This window comes from Pinus tabuliformis, chromosome 9, assembly GCF_031772625.1.
Source record: "Pinus tabuliformis cultivar Carrire ecotype Pingquan chromosome 9, CPIR1, whole genome shotgun sequence".
In the NCBI taxonomy this organism is placed as follows: Eukaryota; Viridiplantae; Streptophyta; class Pinopsida; order Pinales; family Pinaceae; genus Pinus; species Pinus tabuliformis.
The window spans coordinates 514,903,589-514,911,666 of NC_142307.1; positions in this window are offsets into that span (position 1 = coordinate 514,903,589).

Consider the following 8,078-nt stretch of genomic DNA (forward strand, 5'->3'; position numbering starts at 1 on the left):
GGTATATTGTATTTATGTGATGGTATTTCTAATTTTGTTAATTCTTTCACCTCGACAGGAGTAGTTACAACATTATGGCATCATAGGAGAAAGGGATGTAGATTCTTCACTCAAGAAGTTAGTTGCTAGTTTTGAAGCATGTTGATTTGGATTTATATGAGAATTGTGTTTATGGAAAACATAAGAGAGTCAGATTTATCAGAGTTGGGAAGGAAAAGAAGATAGAAAAATTAGAGCTTGTGCATACAAATCTATGGGGACCAACTCAAGTATCATCTATTGGTGGCTCTCGCTATTATGCTACTTTTATTGTATTCGAAATAAATTTGATGTATTTGATACTTTCAAGAAATTGAAATCTGTGGTGGAGAATGATACAAGAAAGAAGTTGAAGAGTCTCAAATCAGATAATGGAGGTGAATACTACAATGAGGAGTTTTATAACTATTGTTTAGAACATGGAATTCACATAAAAAAGACAGTTCCAGGAACGCCACAAGAAAATGGTGTGTTAGAAAGGATGAACAAGACAATCATGGAGCGCGCAAGGTGCATGAGATTGCATGTAGGATTTCCATTACAATTTTGGGCAGATGTTGTGGAAACCATTGTTTATCTAATAAACAAAGGGCCTTCAATTTCTTTGGATGGTATATTCCAGAGGAGGCATGGATAGGTAAAAAGGTAAACTACTCATTTTAAAAAACTTTTAGTTGTGAATCCTTTGCCCACATTAATAAAGAAAATAAAACAAAGCTTGAGGAAAAATCAAAGAAATGTACCTTTATTGGTGTTAATGATTTTGGTTATTTCTTATATGATTATGAAAATCACAAAATAATTAGGAGCAAATATGTCATATTCAACGAAAAGGTCTTGTATAAGGATCAAATACACGAAAAAGAAACATGAAAAGGAAAACAAAGAATATGCAGTGCTTGATGAGATAAAAAAAATAGTAAAGGTGGCTGAAAATCATAATGATCAGTACACACAACAGCAACATCAATCAAAACAACAACATGCACCTCAAACACTTGAAATTGGTGTTAGAATATCTACTAGGATAAGTACACCCCATGAATGATACTCTCCTTCATTATATTATGTATTGTTGACTGATTCTAGTGAACCAGAAAGATATGAAGAAGAAATGTAGATAGAAACCAAGAAGAAGTGGGAGAAGGCCATGGAAGAAGATATGGACTCCTTGATGCATAACCAAAATTGGGACTTAGTCAAATTGCTTGTAGGTAAAAAAACATTGCATAATAAATGGGTTTACAAGTTCAAGGAAGAAGATGGAGGAAAACAAAGGTATAAGGCTAGACTTGTAGTGAAGGGGTTTGCACAAAAGAAAGGTATAAACTTTGATGAAATTTTTTCTCTTGTTATTAAAATGACTTCAATCATAACTATTTTAAGTCTGGTAGCAACAAAATATTTGCATCTTGAGTAGTTATATGTAAAGATAACCTTTCTCCATGGGGATTTAGAGGAAGAAATATATATGCAGCAGACACAAGGGTATGAGGTCAAAGGGAAGGAGAAATTAGTGTGCAGGTTGAAGAAGAGGTTGTATGGGCTAAAACAAGTTCCAAGGAAATGGTACCTAAATTTTGACAATTTTATGTCTGAACAAGGTTATACTTGATGTCATTTTGATCGTTGTGTTTATTTTAAGAAACAAAATCATGATAGTTATACTATATTGTTATTGTATGTAGATGGAATGCTTTTTGAAGGGTCTAACATGCATGAAATAAATGTGCTCAAAGGAAAAGTGGCAAATTCACTTGCAATCAAGGATTTGGGTGCTACAAAACAAATCCATATTATAAGAATAACTAGAGATAGGAAAAATCGCAATTTAAGATTATTTCAGAGTGAGTACATAGAAAAGGTGTTGGAAACATTTAATATGCAGAATGAAAAACCAGTTAGTACACCTTTGGCTAGCCATTTAAAACTAAGGAGATGTGTCCCAAGACCTAGGAAGAGATGGATTATATGTATAAAGTTACATATGCATCAATAGTTGGAAGCTTAATGTATGCAATGGTTTGCACAAGGCCTGATATTGCATATGCAGTGGGAGTTTTAAGTAGGTATATGAACAATCCAGGAAAAGAGCATTAGATGGTAATGAAGTGGATTCTCAAATATTTGAGAGGTACCACAAATCAAGCATTATGCTTTGGTGGTTCAAACATTGCTCTATAGGGATATGTTTATGCATATATGGCAGGTGATAGAGATAACAAGGGGAGAACCAAAGGGTATGTGTTTATTATAGGTAGATAAAATTTCAGTTGGGTTTCAAAATTGCAAAACATTGTTGCACTTTCAATAACAGAAGTAGAGTATGTTACGCAACCAACTCACAAAATAGAAGAAAAGATAGATCAACGACTTAACAATTATCCTCTTCGAGGGGGAAACCTCCTTTACATTTAATAAATGAACAATTCTTGGATGATACATGTTATCACTAGGCTAGAAAGGTTGGGCTATGCCAACCTCCAACCAAGAGTAACTATTTCAAACCACTAATTGTAGCTAGAAGTTAGCCCTTTTAGAATAAGAGGGCTATCTCAAAGAAAAACGTATGATGTTCTAGATAAAACTTAATTACAGATGGGTAACTATGGATTTTTGTGTGATTATTGTAGGTGAAAGAAAGTGTGATAACCACCACCATTGGGCATGGAGTCAAAATAAGAAAAACTCAATTACAGACAAACATTGTTTTGTGGAAGCTGAGGCAATTTTGGCTTACTAATGTGAAGATGAACATTTACAGTTAATCACAACAAATTGAAGGAAGTTGGAGCAATATAACATAAAATTCCAAGTAATCAAATAAGCTATGAAAAATGATAACAACATAAAAGCATGATGAGATGGAACTAAAACCAAAAATGAATCTCAGGTTAAAAACAAAGCATTGTTGCAACTATACTTCTTATTAACTGAAAAAATATACAAAAGTGGTCTTTCTCACATTCTCGATCCCCTTCTTCAAAGTGAAAAAGTTACACATATATAGAGTGAGGTCTCCATTTAATAATCTTCCACCTGGGCTAGACTTGATGCATAGCTAAGAGACCTAATTCTATTTTACATACAAAACATTGAGCCTTTGTAGGGATTTTTCTGTTTTACACAATTTCAATTCAAATAAGAGTCTCTTATCATTTATGAGCTCAACAAATTCTGTTGTTGAATCTTATCGAATCCAACCAAATGCTAAGTGTGATGGACTTCTGATGTTCTCTTACCATGTGGATGTGTTGGCCTGGTTGACTTTTCTGACCTGGACCTCCACCAAGTCGAATTTCAAAATTTCTACAATAAATCTTGCTAGGAAAAATTCTATAAAATATGCCTCAAATATAAGTGCGTATCATCCAAACCTTGATGTCTGTGTAAAACCTAAGAAAAGAATTTGTAGATGAGCTCGTGCTAAACAAAAACCTCCTTCATATTTCCAAAGTTCCTTTCCATTTGGTCATAAAGTGAGCTCTAAGTTGACTACTAAACCAGTCATTTCCAGAATTTCCATAGCAAATTTCAAAAAACACCTTTTTCCTAACTATTTGACCTTTATGACAGTGATGAAGTCTTCATTGATGTTTATTAGCTAAAAATATTCCATTATAACTCCCTTAGCTAAGATGTTTACTTTCATTCTCCTCCATGAAAAGCTACAACAGTTTCATAGCAAATTTTCAGCTTAACTATGGGGAGTTGCTACGAAATTTGAAATTTCTGAGTTTTTGGTTTTTCATGGTCTCTTGTGCCTCCTTATTACTTCTAATACCTTGTTCAACTATACATAAGGCTAAATTTATTGGTTAAACATAATAACGACAAAACTTTAGGAATCCACCATGTTTAAGGGTTTGGAAAGCTTGCTTTTGATGAGCTCTACTTGTGCTTGCAAGTCTTTGAATTGAGTTCGAAACTTCCTTCTGTCAGCTTTCAACCACTTGTTCCTTTGATACATGTGCTTCAACATCTTTTGTAGTGGTAGAATTCTCTTTGTCTTTTCCCTGGCCTTTTCTGCAATTTCTTCATCGAAATATAGCTGCTCTAACACCTACTTCTTCATTTCTCTAACTTCCAATTTTTCCTTTATCGGCCCTTCTCTAGCCTCCCTTAATTGTTCTTTTAATACTTCTTCTTGAATTTTCTCTTGCATAGTTTCTTTTCCATGTCTTCTCTTTGTTGGCTCTATTTTTTCTAAAGGTATTTCTGGCATCTTTTCAGCTTGTTGCATTGCTCTTGCTGATCTTGTCATAGGTTTCCTTGGCCTAAAGATGAAACCATGTTCTTCTTATGAGAAGTCCAGCTTCTTAACCCTCTTTCTCTTCTCATGAATTTTTGTTTGTGTCATTTCATTTGATTCTATGCTAGAACGAGGTTATCCTTTAAGAGTTGGAGAACTTGTTGCTGATGCTCGATGTGATCTTCCACTGCTTGAACCATAGAATTTTCTCTTAAATATGATGTGAGGGATGGTGGACGCTATCCATAAAGTGCCATAAATGGGGTCATTTTTGTTACATTATGGAAGGAAGTGTTATACCACCATTCAGCTAGAGGTAACCACTTGACCCATTGTGTTTGTTTATAAAAAAAAGCAATGAAGATATCCTTCCAAACATTTGTTCACTATCTCAGTTTTCCCATCAGATTGAGGATGATAAGATGAGCTATGAGCTAATTGAGTACCAAGACAAGAAAGTATTTCTGTCCAAAAATTTCCAGTGAAAATGGGATCTTTGCTACTTACAATAATCTTTGGGTTTCCATGAATATTTTGAATTGTTTCCATAAATATAGTAGCAATTGTACTGGCTTTAAAAGGATGAGATAATGCACAACAGTGTGCATACTTGGTAAGTCTGTCAACAACCACCAAGATGAAATTCTTTCCTTCATACTTGGGTAAACCTATGATAAAATCCATTGAGGCCTCCTCAAAAAATAATAACAAAAATTTTCTAAGGGTTTGAAAATGAAATTCATCAAATCTTGAAATGTGGAAGGTGCATTAGTAAGGCCAAAAGGAAAGACCAAAAATTCATAATGACCCTCATGATTTCTGAATGTTGTTTTCAAAATGTCTTCATTCTTCATTCTAATTTGATGATATCCTAAACAAAGATCTAGCTTGCTGGAGTAAATTTCTCCATGTAATTCATCCAACAATTCATAAATGACAGGAATGGGAAATTTATCTTTGACTAGGTTGAATTATATTAGTCTCTAGCATTTGTGCAAACCATACGTTCAATTTCACTCTTTTGAGCATAGGGATATCTGTAAGGCCTGATGTTTGGAGGAACATTTCCTGAAATAAAATGAATAGAATGATCATGATTATGAATAGGTTGTAGGCCTTTTGGAGTCTCAAATACCTTTGAATGATTATCCAAGACTTTTTGGAGATCTAGAGAAATAAATGATTTCGATATTTGAACCTCTAGTAAGAATAATTGTGAAATTACTCCCTGTTGTTATTTCTTTAGAAGCTTTGTCATGCTATTAAATCTTATTATATTTCTTGGTTTTCCTGTGATACCCCTTAATTCAACTTCCTTCCCTTCCCCAAAAAAATTCAAGAAAATTTCTTGAAAATTAAAAGCTATCGTCCCCAAAGATTGTAACCATTGGACTCCTGATACAACATCAACACCAAACATTGGAATGGAAAACTTTGGGCTATTCAATACATATTCCCCCATGGATAGTTTGATATTATGGCACTTTCGATATAAATTTATAGTTCCTCCATTTGCAACCATCACTTAACACTCTAATTCTAGATATAGGAAGCAATTCAATTCCTTGGTTATCTTACAACGAATAAAATTATGGGTACTACCTAAATCAATCAAAACGATTACCTTTTTCTTCTTGATATGTCCTTCTATATTGAGAGTTTGAGGAGTGGTAATTCATGCCAATGCATTACAAGATATGGTAGGATTAATTTCTTCTTTCTTCGGGGTTGGTTCCTGGTGTATATCCTCTTCTTTTGACATTTCTTATTCATTTTCTTATCTTCACAACCTATGTAAAATAATTTCTTCTCAGCACACTTATGACCTTTAGGGTATTTTTTGTCACAACTGTAACAAATCCATTTTTCTTTGTTTTCCTCCAATTGTTGTGGTGTCAACCTTGTAGGTTGTGGAAGGCTAGGAGTAGCAAAACTTCCATCTTTATAGTTGTAAGTGGTAGACTTCCTTGTTGCCATAATTTTTCTTTCAAATTTTCTTGCCAACCTGAATGCCTTCTCCAATTAATTAGGTTCCCAAAGGAGAACCTCACGTTGGCTTTTATCCTTTAAATTTCCTACAAAACATCAATCCTATGCTCCTCTGGAATATCATTTACCTTGATATTCAATTTTTGGAAGTCCTCAATGTGCTCCACCATTGAACCCTTTTGTTTGAGATTTATCAATTAGCTAAAGAAGGTGTTTCTCTTTGTATCCTCATAATGTTCTATCATTTCCTCCGTAAAAATTGACTAAGTGAAAAGTGGTTTATGAGAACAAATCCATCGATACCATACAAACTGATTGTGTTCTAATTATAAAATTGTAATGCATACGTTTTGTGTGTGTTGTACATTATGGGGATAAAAATATTGTTCCATCTGTAATATCCATGTTACTGGATCCTTGCTATCAAACTTCATCATATCGATATTTATAATATGGTGGGTCTTCAATCTAAAGTTAGAGTCTATGGAATCATGATTAACATTCCTTTTGTTCTCATCATGAGTTTCATCTAATACCTTTTCACCATTAGGAAGCATTTCTTGTAGCAACTTTGTCAAACCTTCCTTCAAACCTTCCATGTCTACTTTAAAACCATTATTCAAATATTCCATGTTTCCTTTCATTTTTTCTGCTATACAATCCATATTAGCATCCATACCATTATTCAAACCATATATTTTAGCTTCCATTTCATTTTTTGGTACTCTTCGCGAGAGTGAACTTTGTTGCACTTGGTCTCATAATTTTGATATATCATGTTACATTTCTTCCTCTTCTTCATGCATCATAGTAGATATTTCTATCTGGTTACTAGGTCTTTCCATTTTCTTTCTTCGAGCCATTTTGCAATCAAACAACGATATTTATGCTTCACTATGTTCCTTGAATCACCTCAAACTGATTTTTCAAACAAAACTTATGCCAATTTTTAAAAAAATACACACCTTTTTCTAGCTTTGTACGAGCTCGATATTGAATCTATTGTATCTCTGTAAATTCAACTCTACAAGGTTTGAAATTTGTTCCTATGGTATCCCTCTAAGTCTTATTTTCAATGCCACAAGTCAGACCAAATTTTGATTCTTCAAGATAAAGTTATGCCCAATATCCCACGATTGCATAATTATGGACTAGTTCAGTAGAGGAAACTTGTATAGAGTGCCATGTATCATTGTTTCGTCCTTCAGCCCTGAAAATGATATAAACAATCCTATAGTCCATTCTCTTTAGGAAATTTTTTACTAAATTCCAATTTGATGCTCATAGAGGAAGTTATGACAATTTTCCCAAGGTCACCTATTTGAGACGAAATTATGGAGCATGTGAAAACCCTAACTTATTTAGACCATATCTCCAAAACTAGAGCTGACCAAGATCTAAATTTTTATAGGAATTTCATGACTACTACAACTCTTCATGGTAAAAATTTCAGCTTCTGAACCTTTGTAGAAAAACGTTATAGAAAAATTTCTAGGATGGCTTATTTGCAGTAATGAAACCCTAGAACCCAAAGCTCCGATACCAATGTTATGCAACCAGTTCATAAAATAGAAGAAAAGATAGATCAATGAATTAAAAATTATCCTCTTCGAGGGGGAAACTTCCTTTACATTACATAAATGGAAAATTCTTGGATGATACAAATGAAAATACCTCTTTCATATATATAGGACTCTAAGGGGTCACAATATAATCAAAGCCTACATAACAATAATAATGTAAGGGCACAATGATAGCAATAGTGGGATTCTATGGGGAACATCAATAACAATATGGG